The sequence below is a fragment of the Rhea americana genome, unplaced genomic scaffold (assembly GCF_003343005.1).
Source record: "Rhea americana isolate MKP2758 unplaced genomic scaffold, rheAme1 scaffold_12, whole genome shotgun sequence".
NCBI classification, from domain to species: domain Eukaryota; kingdom Metazoa; phylum Chordata; class Aves; order Rheiformes; family Rheidae; genus Rhea; species Rhea americana.
The window spans coordinates 2,563,214-2,578,796 of NW_028185261.1; the positions used below are offsets into that span (position 1 = coordinate 2,563,214).

A 15,583-nucleotide genomic window follows, 5' to 3' on the forward strand; every position below is an offset into this window, starting at 1 on the left:
CATAGCTACTTATTATAATTTCATTGACAGGTTAAGTATCTAATGTAATTAACCTCTTCTGAAAATCAAAATTTTATGTTAGATCCTTACTACATCACAATAAAATAAGTGCCTTTTAACCCTTGAATACAGACTGAAAACCAATCTTCAGCACAAAAGCCAAAACCAGCATCAGCTTAAATCTTTATGCCCAGCAGCTCTCAATATAAAGACAGTATGATAACATTGCATAAGTCATTTCATAARCTGATAAAGGGCACAGGCTAGGGAAAGGGGAGTTCATTTATTTTACCTCAAGTTAAGACTGCCAATTGACTGGTAGCCRTTAACTTGAGTAGAAATGTTGCTCTACGGCTATTCAAGCATTAATCTGTTTGTGGAGTTAGTTTTCAGCCTAGTAAAAATTGCCAGTTAAGTGTGCTATGATTTCATCTTSAACTAAATGGCAGTCCAGCCTACTAAACTCTTCCGCGCTGCAGGTGGCTCCTTGAGCTCCTTTAAGCCAGTACTGTTAAGAACAGGGTATCTTCAGCCAAGAGACTTTTTTTTATGTCTCATACCAGCACATACCTTTGTTTCAAATATCACACAAACCCAATTATSAGGCACAAAAATAACAACAACAATACAGAAGAAATCAACAAGAAAAGAAAAAGAAAGCTAGGGAAACAAAATTGGAGCTAATTGCATACATATTCTTAACTTTTAATATGTGATTCATCAATGGAACAACTTACACACTGAAGTCTGTCTATCTGTATTTCCAGATTTGGAGCTCTTGGCGATTATCAAAAGTTCAGTTTTCCTAGCTTTGGCTGCTGTGTTTGACTGCAGTAACTTTTTTTTCTGCAAAGATAAGTTTTTTATCATGATCCTCCATAGTGTTCTTCTTGCATTCAAACATTATTTCTGTTAYATTTTTTTCTTTTCTGTTTCTAATTATATTTTTTGTTTTTTGGTTTTTTTTTTGTTTGTTTGTTTTTGCAAAAATTAAAGCAAAATGGAATATAACCATCTTTCAAATGGAATTAAAGATCTTTCTCATTTAATTCCTCTCAAGAACACTATTTCTTGCTGACTGGTTAAAACTGCAAACTGTTGTGCTTTTGAATAGAGAACTTTCCCTTCTTTAAATATAAATCAATGACTCCAAAACGTGGTCCAAAATGCTGCCCTACTGATAAAGTCTCAAACCTATATACTAAATTAAATATAYCCCCCGAGCTTTCACAGTCGACATGTTTGTTACGAACAAAGTACTACAGAGCTTAGAATGATGCCTACTGAAGTAAATGCGCATTGAAATCCCAGCAGAAGGCTCAGTACAGACCCTTTTACTGATTCCATTTCACTATGGTTTTCCAGACCATTAAATCTTTTCATGCAGATTTACTACCCTTTTGTAGCTGCAGGGACCCATCATTACTAGCCTTACTTTATGTGTTTTGAAGTTATGTGCCACAAGCACGCAAATATCAAGTCATTGAAAAGATACCTTATAACTGGCAGGTCTAAAATACTCATATGCAGGGTTGTATGTTTCTGCCCTAGAAGTACTGGAAGCAGATAGCAAACACTTATCTCACCAAAAAGGAGCATCTCCCACACAGATATCTGGTTATTAAATGGAACTCATCATATATTTTAGGAGTTGTCTTGTGATAAAGAACAACCCTAAGAATTTGACTATTCAACTCCTTCAGCTGACCAGCTATGAATATGAATGAACTTCAGGTTTGYATTAGGTTGCACTATGATACACTACATATTTATTTTCCTAATATTAATCCTCAATTTCTCAGTGCCACCATAGTCAGAAAAAGACTGCATCTGGACAGAAAAARGTGAAAAAAATGCACGGTCCAAGAGCGTGACAAAATTACTCAGAAGCCCACAGAAAAAGTCTATGCGAACTGGAAATGGAATTAAGTTTATATTTCCCATGGAGAAAGAGTCCTTGAAAAGAAAGAAAAGAAAAAAGAAAACGAAAAAGAAAACGAAAAAGAAAACGAAAAAGAAAACGAAAAAGAAAACGAAAAAGAAAACGAAAAAAATACAGACTTACAGTGATGAAAATAGAGGTTGCTAATACTAGACAGTCTGGAATTCTGTCCTTTCAGGATATAAAAATCAACATTTCAAATTTGTCATCATGGATATGCATGACATGTTTCTTAGTCCAAGGGGACTTGGAAGCATGGAAACACAGTAGATTTCTAATATTAATTTTTTTTACTATAAAAGCCTGGGTTTCTTTTCTTTTCTAACGTAAGGGTCCATTGTTCTGGCTTYTCTTTACAGTAACTATGCCATACAAACACATTTCACTCATCATGTGCACRTAACTCCCAGTCACCCAGTCTCTGTCTTTCCCAAACAGCTAGAGGAAGTGGGATCAACCGACTGTCAGCTTTCTTGGCAGTGGAAAACGTGGGTGTTTGAGAACAGGGTTACAGGCTGATCACAGAATGCATGGCAATGAATCTCAAAGAACTGCAGTTTTTGCTGTAAACATYCACCTTCTAATTTGGGGTTGATTCAACATATTCCTCATAAGCATAATCAGGAGATGGTCAGTCTAACTGAAAAGACATAGTAAGATTACATTGAGAAAGTAGATCAATGTTCTCAAATGCACGGACTATTTTTGAAAATAATGTTCTTTACGTATCGGAAACTGTAAAAGTTTTGTAAGCTGATAAAGCATGAGAACAGATCTGTAGGAATTCTGACTTACTTTGGGGGGGTCTAAACTATCTAAATTATAAGTGAGCTTATTGTATTCTTAAACTCAGATATATTGTCTTCAAGATGAGATGGACCTGGTCTTTGCTCTCTCCAAAATGTAACAGTGTTGTGAACTTCTGAATGACTCTCGGTAAAGTCGAGCTGCTGGTGAAGCAGCACTAAATACAGTATCAGAACATACCACAGGAGTCATGGAGGAGGATTTTCTGGAGGAGAAAATCCATGTCTAGGCAGATCTCACTTAATCTGACCCATGGTAAATATCTTTTGTTTAATACTCTTAAATTAGTTTATCACACTTCTTTAGTTTTGTGAGAAACGAACGGCAGACAGAGCATTTATCATTCCTATGACCCCTACTTATATAAAAAGTTACATAATAGATGCAACTCATGACAATAGCTGCTTTATGTGAATCATCATACTTAAGTTTTGAAGACTTTAGGTCATAAAACTGAATAGTTGATACCCAATGATTACAATAAAAGGGAAAGATGGACAGTAGAAGATTAATAAAAAYACCACTTAAGACTCTTAAGTGCACAAAAGCCTGAAAGTATGCTGGTTTTCACCCCATCTCCTGGCCAAAGGGAGGGAGGGAGATTGATGTTGATTAGATGCACTTCACTGTTGCTTAGAGAAAGGGGAGAGAACAAAGAACTGTGCTACAGCCATGTGTCACAGCATCCTATGGCACTATGGTTCTGAAGCTGAGAGCACCACGTACCGAAAAGGCATGCAAAAACATTTCTCTCTCTCTCTCTCTCTCTCTCTCTCTCTCTCTCTCTTTCTCTCTCTCTCTCTCTCTCTGTTGTCTATCTAGGCAAGCGCTCAGCAACAAGCACTGAAATGAGGATAGCAAAACTGAAATTTCTAACACACTATATATAATGCATATATAAAATATATGTATATTTGTGTTACATATACAACATATAACACAAGAGTGCTGACGGAAAACATGTAAGAATGACTGGCTCTTCTCCCTAATAACATTCTCAAGGAGACTCTTAAAAAGGTGTCAGGAGTGTGGCAGCACTCTAAACTGCTTTACTGCCAGAAGTGCTGTCTGAATGACACCGGAATAAATGCAGATACAGTATTTACTTTGCATTGTCAATAAATGTGAACTGTATTGAAACAGATACAAAGAAAATGAGCTCTGTCCACAGAATACTCAAAACTTCCCCAAAAATAGTACTTTAATCCACACATTAGCATAAACAATACATTTAGAATGGTCCTTAGTTAGTCACACTTCTCCAATTTTCTCTGTTTTCCATCCCATTTTGTACACAGGGATTTGTCAAAAACACCTCATGCCCAGAAAAACTATAGAGAATGTAATGTTGCCATAACATCAGTTTAAGAAAAATTTTGTTAAATATGTTTTCAATAAAGATTCACTAAAGTTCAAGGCAAGACAGGAAAATAAGATACAACCAAAGTACTTTTGCCGATCTATCACAAACCTGCAGTGTTCAAAGCAACTATCAGAGAGAGAAATGCTAAAACAAAAAGCTAATATAAGCAATGCTAACACAATGATATCTAGTTTTTCCTGGTAAAACATAAATAGCAATAAATTGAAACTGCAAATAAATTTAAAACTACACCATAAAAAGTATTCCATATACCTTAATTACTAACCATTTCTATTTGAGCAGTCCCTAGAGGTTCCCATTGTTTTAGCGACTATCAACAGAAAATAGGTCAGACAAAAGTTTTAAGAGTATGATTCTCAGTATCATCTCCTCAACAGGAAGTTTTCTCATGTATTCCTAGCTACTTCTCCCCTAATGATTGTGTCAGCACAGTCGTTTGCAGGAGCATACATTCAGTTAGATCAGCAAGCTGACTTAGGCTAAAAATACTTCTTCAGAGGATATACATATGCATTTAATTAAAAACTGAATCAGTTCACATATCTGGTTAAGTAATGGGCAGCTCTATCATCCTCATTCTAGTACAAATAATAGACTGGTCACAGGAGATGCAGAGCAAGTGAAAGAGCTGGCAAAGAAAGGCTRTATCAAGGAGGGGTCACAGCTAAGAGCAGAAGTATAAGGTCCAAAAAAAAAAATTAGTGTGAGAACCAAAAAAAAAACTCCAAGTCTGCTAAAATTTTGTGCTTCATCTGATAAATGTGTAATTTCAGGCTTCCACAGAGCTATAGATCTATAGGTCTTTACTTAATCTTCATGCAGGAGAAGTTCCCAGGGTTGTAAAGCACTCACCAGTTACAAAAAAAAGCATGACCTTGAGGATCAAGCATCCTGCAATACCATCAGGAAAAAAAAAAAAAAAAAAATTTGGAAGGGAGAGGTAAGTTATGGCAGAACAAGCTAGACAGAAATGTATACTGAGGAGATTCTAGTATTAATGCTGAGCTCAAGGCATTCAGTAAGAAAAACAGAATTTTTACATACAAGCACTGACTTCTTTCATATTCTTGGATTACGCAGCTCTTAGCTAGCTTTAAGCCACCCCTGCCCAGCAGAAGTTTTCTCTTTTTAGTTAAAATGAGCTGCAGCTGCCATGAAGAAATAAACAAATGAAAAATTCTCAGCACCATGGAAACTACTTGATGCACAACATGCTTTCCTAGCATGAAGAATCTGTGAAATGTATGTGAAATCAGCATTTCTGAACCTGCTAAGGACAGAAACCATTTTGTTAAGAAGTTAGAATATTTGTTGCTGATATAGGAGTCAGATTTGCAGGACTACAGTTTATCTACAGTTAATAGCATAATAACAAACACTAATATTGAACTAAAATAGTTATTTACAGAAAAAAATGATTCTACTAACGCAAACAAGATGGCTCAGAAAAAAAAGCATCTGGATACAGAGACCTGTTAGGAGTACTTAAAATATTGATCCTGCAGTAGCAATGAGCAGACACAAAGAGAAATGACAGTGTCTCTCTCTCTCCCTCTCTCCTTTTCTATTYATATCTGTAAAAATTTTTCCAAACCTTGAAGTCTCTGGATCTAGGACTTAACTGGTCTTTAGCAAAATAGAGAATTCAGATAGCAACTGTACCAGTGAAGTCTGATTTTCTTTGCACTTTTGTTTCAAGAGTAAGTGTGGATTCTCTAACATTTGCTAACAACATGCTCACACTATGGTCTTTTCTTCTTTCATGGTGTTCRTTAGATGTCTATCCTCTATGGTCATAAAACGTGTAACATTTAAAACTTTGAAGTATTTACTTCTCTATAAAATTAGATTGAAATGGATTTTCTATTTCTTGTATACACACATGTATGTTTACTTGCACAAATACATAATATGGCAGCATAAACCTCAGTTCGGAAATCAGCCTTAAAATATGCTATTTTGTAGCTAGAATGATCTATTGTGTTGATGAATCTCCTGTGGGAATACAAATGGACTGGGCAAACTATCAGGGCCATGATCAATCTTACAAATCTCTATGTATATGGCCCATGAAAAAACGTGAGATTAAGAAACACCAGTGTTACAAAAAACTGTCAGCACAGCAGACAGTCTTAGGCTAATGTCTAAAATCTAGACAGTTTTAATTATGACCTTACCAGAAAAGTGCATCAAGCTTGTCTTTACTGTCCAAGTGCTGTGGAAAGAAAGAGCATGAAAGTGATAACAGCTTGTGGTCAGCAATGCTCATCACAGTGTATCTAATGTTTCCTCCCACCCCTAATAGTCAGTCTTCCAGCTATTTCAGATCACTATTCTGTGGTATTTTAAAATATGCTAAGTTAGCACAGGTGTACCACACAATAACTACTATGCCTTGTTTCTTGAAAGAATATGCTAAARAAATTGAGCTAAAGAAATTTATGCTTTGTCATTGCAAGATAGTATATTCTSTGTATCCATGGAAAAGTTATAACCGTTCGTCCAAACTGGATTCCATCATCCAGTAAAATATTTCATGCTGATGAGTCTTTTAACCACTTCAGACAACCAATTTGCTTCAGAAGAACAAGGTGGAAAGTTATTCAGAACTAGTAGTTCATATTAAAGTTTTCTGTTTAGATGCTGCCAGGAGAGGTTAAATGAAGACAAAGCACTACATTTTTTCCAATTTCATCTACAACAGTGCTGGTGAACTTTTAAAGCCTGTACATGCATTTTAATGGCTCATTTCATTGTAAGCATTGTTTTATCAAGAATTTCGCTCTATTTTAATCTCTTCGCAATTTGAATTTTACAARCCAAAGCTTAAAACTATATGAATTGTATATAAAAATCAGTTAGTACTTATAAGTAATATAACCTTGTCTTTATAAACTCTTTTTAGTCTTACCTGAGGAATCACATTAAATCAACTAATGACAGGATAACAACAATATCCCTGTGTACAATAAGCCTGTGCTGATAGCAAAACACAAGCTCAGCCAGTTCTCATAATGAGTCAGCAATTGTTCTGTGATATCTTTAATTGGTTACAAGCTAAATCCTCTTAAGAACACCAGCTAGAATTCAAAAGGTCAGACATAAAAGTGACAGAAAATCAATAATGACATCTTCTGTCACCCTCCACAATCTATATAACTCTTTATAATCTTAACTCTTTCCTTCTAATCTAAGATTTATTTTCTTGAGTCTTGCTTATGTAATATTAAAAAAAAAAAAAAAAGAAAAGAAAAGAAAAGGGTCCAGAGGAGAAACTTCTTACTTTCAGCATTAAAAACCAAAACCAAACTGGTTCTTGGTTGGGGTTTGTGTAGATACTATTGTGATCAAAATCAGAGTTTTATACCGTGACCATCGAAAGCCATGGCACTGTGGTCATGACTGCGCTCCTGTATCAGACGGAATACATGTGAGGTGGATTAACCCAGAACTTTAAAGGCTGATTCATACCGGTTCTGCCAATATTAATTTTATTTTTGATTCTTTAAAAAGTACTGTGCTTCTATTTACATAATTATAAGGGTGAATACATAATGCAGCAAAATAAAGATGTCACAGGCTTAGATCAGGCTTTAAAAACGGTTTTCTTGCCTACTGTATTTTCAGTTATGAACAAATACCACACAACTACCCAGCAAATAACAATCAATACACGCATCCTGGAGGAAAACATAAATTTTTCAAGAATAGGATTTTAATACGAAGCCAAGAAAWGGTCATTCTAATTGAAAACAGATTAAAACTAAAATAAATGCAACATTCTTTTAACTTTGATATGAGAATTTAATGAATGATAAATCTGCTATCAATCTTCTCTTAAACAAAGAGAAGGTACAAACAAAGAGAAGCCATAAAAAAAAATAATAATAGGGCAAAATTTTTTGGCAGACTAAGAATGACAGTTTATGTCCTTGGAAAGCACATAGAAAAGAATTAGTGGATCCTGCTTTTACGTAGTCTTTTCTTGAGAATGCTGGACATGTCTGCCCAGTATTTCGTATGTAGTTTCTTCTGCATTTTCAGCTCAGTAATCAGCCCTTAGAGCTAACTAGAGGTGTGCTAGCTTTCCAGATTTCAAGTAACCAGAGTTTACAGGAGTGCTGAGGGAAAAAGAACAGATTCATTCTAGTTTTCCTTCAGATTCCATCTGCTGTCTCTACTACTCTTTAGAAGTGGACACACTGCTCATTCAGGTCAATAATTTATTATTCTTCCTTCTTCATATGCAACTACCTTCTTCAAAGGCTTTAGAACAAAAGCTGAAAAACTCCATCTCAAAGCCATTTATGTGGCTCCACTATGCAGAACATCATGCATTATGAAAATCATTGGCTTAAAATTACAAAGGTGCTTAAAACACTTTTCTGAAATTTGAAAAACAGACAGCAGCTCTATCTGTTTTATGACCACCACATAAAAACCAAGGAGGCTGTGTTAACTGAACTACAACCTGCAAAATTACCCATGCTCACAAATATCCTGGTGCACTCAAAACCAAGGCCTTCCTATATTAAACCAGAGGATAGTATTTTTGTTCTTTGAACAAGTATTTCAACACTACATGTATAACTTCTGAGAGGAAACATACTGAAGAACCCTAACGGATATGAACCATACAAAACCCTATAACTGCATGATACTGATGTATTTTCCCTATCTGACTTCCTTTAAGAGCTATCAAATATTCAAAACTGCCATCCATGTCTTTAGGAGAACAACCTATACAAGACTGACAGAACCTCACCTTTTATGAGGTTAGTTCAGATGTTTTATGTACACATACTCTTTATATGTCAAGTATGTCCAATTTGGAAGTATCTTACAGGAAGTAGTTAGATTTAAAATTAACAGCTTAAAATAACAGCTCCTGGAAAAGTAACAGGAATAGTTTTCACTCTTTTCTGTTTATTGAGCCTTACTGTTCTACTTTTGCCTTTAATAGTAAGCCAGAGCCTGAAAACAAGAAAATATGGGGCTTTTAATGACAACATTGAATGCTTAATTTTAAAGGCAAAGAGAATAGAATAATTTAATAGAAATTCATTTACCTTTTATAAAGCTTTCCTACATTATTTTACCTCATAAATTAGTGAAAAATTTACTAGCATGAAGCTTTTTTCATTAATAATTTTCCCTCACCTAATTCTATTCATAATCTTGTTCTTTATGACATAACTATATACCACAGAAAAAATTACAATATAAAATATRTTCAAATTCCATTTAAAAGTTATAAAGCCACAGAAAGTAGCAGAAAGAAAAGTTATAAATTAAGAACTGTTCAACAGTGTAAGTGAAAACGGAAGTTCTTTTAGTGTACATTTAAATAGCTGTTTGCATCTAAAAATACATCCCACAAACTAAAATTTTTGAAGTATGACTGGAAAACCATGACCTGAAAAATTGTATCAATCTCCAAAAGAAACAAAAGAGAACATCGCTGTCCTGTGTTTGTGCGCTTCTGTGCGTGTGAGCATATAAACGGGAAAACAAGAGTATAAAAGTGTATTTTGAAGCGTATCTTTGTGGCTTTTTTCAGCAATTACAAAATGGATCTCTATTACAAGCACTGTTTGTACAAGCCAGCACTGACAGGATGCAGCATCGCTCAGAACAGTTTCAAAGCTCTCTGACTCTTGCTTCAGTCTTTGTTTCTCAAAACCAAGCACAGCAAAGGATGTGTGCAGGAGGAGAAATCCCCTACACCTCCTCAGAAAAAAATGAACAGAAGAGGGCTGAGTCACWGCAGACGAAATCTCACATGCAAGTAAGTAATAGATCCAAAGAGAGTGCATCTGCTATGTTTTAGGGTCTAACCATTGCTGAAGTCATATCTAATCGCTTGCTAACAGGTGCACCATCACCACTTATGACACCAAAACTAGTCACATCAGTGGAATTAATAGAAGTTTCTACTGGCATCAGGGAGCCAAACAAGTTATCCTGTGGGTATTTCCAAGTAGAAGGACATGACTCAGGACTCAAACCTACAAGTCCAAGTCTGGTGTCTATGTCCAGTGATACAAATTCCTCTCGGTGTCTAGAAGGAGGGCARATGAGACCCTACTGTCTGGGACCCTGCTGCCTGTTAAGTGTGAACACCTAAGAATAAAAACAGTATAACAAGTTCAATTACTCTCCTTACAGACTGACAGAAGACTTGAAATTGTTTCTTTGACTCTCATTTATCATGCTCAGTAGATTTTGTCTCACCACCGTTTTTAAGCAGAAAGATAGCGAGCTGGAGAATAAGAAACAAGCAAGAATTAACTATAATAAAATTGGKTTTTTTCCTCTCCTTTTTTTTCTCCCAAATCTTTTGAAGCCATGCAACACATTTTAAACATACACTCCAACACATTCTCAAATTTTAGTAAAGAGGACCCACATAGTAATTTTCCCGAAGAAAGGCTTAGTGAAAAATATTTGCTGTCCAGCAAAACATGACATTTGCTATCCCCAACCCAATATTCTTAAACTGAAAAATCTGATCTATTTTCTTTGTTTGTTTGTTAAAAATAGTGCTTTGTTTTGGATTGAACCAGACAACTATTCTGCTAAGCTATTCCCAAAGATTTGGGGGAAAAAAAATAGAAAGACATCAATCACTTAGTTCTGAAACATTTACAGAGAAATAAATAGCCTTAGCTCTGGAACAATAACAACATTAAAAAAGAATCTCTTATTATATATCCCAATACAGTTGGAACCACGAAGTTCTAAGACTTTCAAGTCTTGTTTTTTCCCTAAAGATCTAGGAGTTTTAAACTGTATCACTTAATATTTAAATAACATGAGTCTACAAAGAGATTACAGCCTTTACATATTATTTTTAAACTATATATAAGATTATATGTATTTTTGTACTTCTGATATTTCTTTCCAGGGGTTTCCAGTTATCCCACACTGAGTCAAAAAGCAGAGCTTTGGTGGGAAATTTTTGAACCAAACATTCCAAAATACATGTGCATTTATTACTGTCAGAGAGGCCTTACAACTTCCCTGCAGCCTAGCATATATTAATATACAGTGCACCTGCTTTATTATAGCACAAAGGGACCAGAAGRCAAAGCTGCACTATTGTACTTAATTTTTCCAGTGAGAAGGGAATAGCTCCCAACCTACTGCTGAATGTACTGACTTGATGTGAACAGAATGGTGACATCAGTGGCATCAATGGACAAAAATCAATGGCAAGGCTAAGAACTCGAACAACCTCATGTGAACACAAAAGGGCCACATTAAAGCCACTGTACGATCAGATAATGCTGATATGAATGAACAGCACATCATGCAGGAAGAAAAAAGTGATATACTATATTCAAAACAGTGTCCTTCAGATTTGGTTATCAACATAACTAGAAATACATTAAATTGCAAGAAGAGCTGTACAGGATCTCTTCAGTGCTATGTAATTAAAACAYTGATATTTAACTGTTGAAGCCAGAACCTCTGTCAAATACAGCTTTATTGAATAATAAATTCAATTTCAGATTTGCTTGTTATTTTAAGATTAAGCCAGAGCTACACACACAGAGCTACACACTCAGAATATGAGCACAAAGTGTTCATTACAAAAGCAGTCATGCTTCAGTGACAACAATTATCATCTACAGTTGTTAAATGCCAARCAAAATGTCCAGTCATGAGGCCTACTTCAGAGAGTTTTGTTTCAGCCAGTCTGACCTGAATCAAACTAATGATGAACTGCCAAAAATACTCTGATAACCAATACTACCAACTGAATACCTCTGGACCTTTTATGGGTCTTGGTACAAAACCATCTGAGTAAATACAAAGAGCAGTCTTGGATTTTAGCTTGCTTAAACAAAATAAAATATTCCATGCTTACCTTCATCATAAGAAAGTAGTTTTACAGATTTCTTTTCAACTGATGTAGATTCTGTCAAAACCTTCTTTAGCATATTAAAATAGATTTTCTCATGACCGATGAAGTCCTTAACRCTTTAATAGAAAACTTTAATCTCTATGTGAGCAGGTTTTGTTGGAGGTTGAAACTTGTAAAATGTTTCCATTTTCTTCTCAGTTCTACGTATTTTGGAGTAATCTATATGAAATACTTTATAAAACTTTTACCTTGGGAAGGAAATTATTTCTAAATGTAATCTTCTAACCTAAACAATCAGATACATGAGATAAAGTTTTTTCTTTGAATGTAATAAAGATGTTATTCCCATTTGTAAGCACAATGTGTGGCCTATCTCAACTTTAGTCTATATACGAAGGAAATAACTGAAAAAAACTCTAGCCCTAACAAATTATAGCATTACAGGGTAATACCACTCCATTGCAACATGGTGTTCTATCCCTTTTCTTTCTCCTTTCCCCAACACTTCCAGGAAGCGTCAGTCAAAAAGAGTAAAGGCTTCAGAAGTGTGAAAGTTCCCATATTCACATATCTCTTCTTTGCTATGAAGCCAGAATGTCACTGAAAGTCAATAGGTCTTTGAAAATGTAATTTAGATTCCTACAAGCCAGACTCACAAAGGCACTCAGGAATACAGTGACTAATATCATCATTTATCCATCTGCAAACGCAAATATTCTTTTCTGGACAGTGAACTTTTTTGAGCAGATTCACTCTTAAGTGAATTTGAACTTTCTTTCAGCAATCTCTGAACACATAAACCAAACACCTTATACCAGCTTTTCCAATATCGCCTGTTGGTACCATTGCACTACCTGTTGTTTCCTGAATAACTTCATATCCCCCAAATTCAGCCATGCCCTTCCATTTACAGCCTTTTTCTCACAGAAATAAAAGGTTAATTCTTCTTGCTTTTCTGGTTTGTGTGATTTGTTAGGCATCAGCTCAAAACTGTCTACTGAATCAATCTGTTGACATGAACCAGCATCAGGAATTACATACTTAATTTATCACTCAGATAAAGGGTGGAGTGTGCACTGTAGCCATGAAGCAACATTGTACTCCTAGTCACATTATTACTTTATTTATTCCCATAAAGACCAATCAGCACATTTTCATGTCACGTCCGAACAACAAATACTAATGATTTAGTTTGAACCTAATAATAGCACATCTTCCAATTGCTGAATTTGTCTGAGTGCTAATGGAAGAGTGTCAAAATTTTTCAGTTATTTGTTTCTGTAATATTATAATCTTTGCATGATTTTGTATTAGAATGCAGTTTCATATTAGTCGAGAGATAAGGGGAAAATTTCGTCTTTGACAGCTATTTACAGGAGTTATGAATCAGCTTTCTTAAACAGATGCCATATGGAAAACTTATGAATTTATCATGTGGTGATCATGTCTGCAGTTTCATAAGAAATGTTTGCTACGTCAGTAACTTTAATAATGGGTGTACAACAAAAGATTAGTAAGTCCATTCATTGGGCTTAGGACCGTACAAATATACAGAAAAAGACAATTTGTGAAGAGAGAGATCTAAACAAACCATTTAATTTCAGATGAAAAAAATGACATGAAGCTTCATGTATAGGGTGACACAGTAAACAGAGAAAATAATTTCTAAGGCAATGCATATAGCATATCACTAAGAAATACAATCAACTAATATGCAACTTCTAAACATACATTAAAAAAAACTAAAAGAAGATCTGGCACAAGCAGCGTTCTCCTGTGCCATATTATTATTGGCTTTTCAACGATCTAATTCGTTCTTTTTTGAGACACCAGAAAACTCCTGAAGCATATGGAAGTGGTCCCCAAATAAGGAATTGTTATTGCTGTCCTTAGGTTTCATTTCTTTGAAATGTGAATGTCTAAAAAACAGTAGGCAGAATTCATCTAGCGAAACTAAACATGAATTCAGGCCTGATCAGTGCCTTATACTGTGTTCATAAGCATTTCCTACAGCAAAAATATACCAGCAAGATAGAATTTCTCCTGTGGAATGTTTCTTCTTCAGAAAAATAACCACAAATTCTACCTCTGCATCTGTAGAAAATCTTTCTCTGTAGAAAGCTAAGAAGCTTGTAAGCCCTACCTCAGTTCAATTTWAATTATCTATGCACAGACATAAATGGTAATTATTATATTAGAATTTTGTCATTACAATATGGAATTTTGGTTAATACAGCCCCTTGCTTTGATAGTTCCTTAATAAGTACAAAACTGTACACATTTATCACATATATTCGGAAAACAACCARCCAACCCAAAAGTCCTTGAGCTGTATGTACAACACTCAGCCTTCCAAAATGCAGTTAAAAGGAGCCAGAAGGACAGAAGGTGTAAAATCCAGACGGACTGATGGCTTTTTTGTTTATCTCCCAGAATCTGCATTGTTGGATTCAAGTACGCTTTCTCTCTAGTACTGCAGAATATATTCTGATGATGTATGCGTAATATTATCTACTACATGCTCATCTGAGTTACTTCACCAACTCAAATAGAGCCAGTTACATTCTTCTCAAGCATTGATAGCCATGGGCTATAATGAGAACTTGCATATTGAAAAGCCATTTTCTTGATCGTTATGACTWAATGTAACGTTGTAGTAGGCAGTCTGGTCACCTGCACAAGGCTGTAAAAGCGAGGAAAMCAGGTTCTTCCAGCTTTGACACTGACGTGCTCAGCGACTGCAACAGCCCCTGCGACTGCYTTCAGCCCTGGTGCATTTCACTTGCTTAAACAGGTCACTCTTCAGGGTCAGACTGGACACCCATTTGAATCTCAGCTGGTGTCTGAGGAGTGTCTAGCAGATAAGCAATAACCTTCCTGAGGGTGGTCTCTATATAACACCCTTAAATGTCCATTTTAAAAGTATCTTAATAAAAAAGGGGAAAAGTATTTCCCTTAGACTATACAAGGAAAATAAATCATATAGCTAATAGCTATCACTAAAAACTTAATGTCCACTCTGATCATTTCTACCTCTTACTGCTTCTGACACACACAAATATAAGTTCCCAATAGGATTTAAGATAAGCATTCCTGCCTAGGCAAATGAGATCAACAAGGCCTTRCACATCAGGCATAAACAGAAAGAAATAGTAATGTTACCTTTTTCCCTGCCACATTCAGTTCAGAGGAACCTGGAAACTGAGCAGTTTTTAAAATGCATAGATATTATGTTGCTTCCTTATGCATTTTTAAGAATACAATGTAGAAWAAGTCAAATGTAATCAGAATACAAGATATGCAAAAATATAACAACAAAAAATGTCTGGACAAGGACACACATAAATTTTGTTGCTGAACTAAGAACTTCAGGCTTGAATGTTGTGGTTTTCTCTAGGTTAAATTAGAGAATGAAAAAAACATTCCATTTAATGAGCAAATGGATCAGCTTGGTGTCAAGATTTGGGATTTTTTTGTCTCTGCCCACCAGAATTATCATCTTTACTTTAAGTGAAAACATTGTTGCTATGAATATAAACATTTGCTTGCTTTAACTATGATAGTATATCACAGAAGGAAG

At 35.2% G+C, this 15,583-nt stretch overlaps 1 protein-coding gene across 1 annotated transcript in view; it reads right to left on the bottom strand.

The window, feature by feature from the left end:
* Positions 1–15,583, bottom strand: part of ZNF804A (zinc finger protein 804A) — a 152,566-nt gene that overhangs the window by 41,343 nt on the left and 95,640 nt on the right. The gene's annotated exons all lie outside the window — the stretch shown is intronic.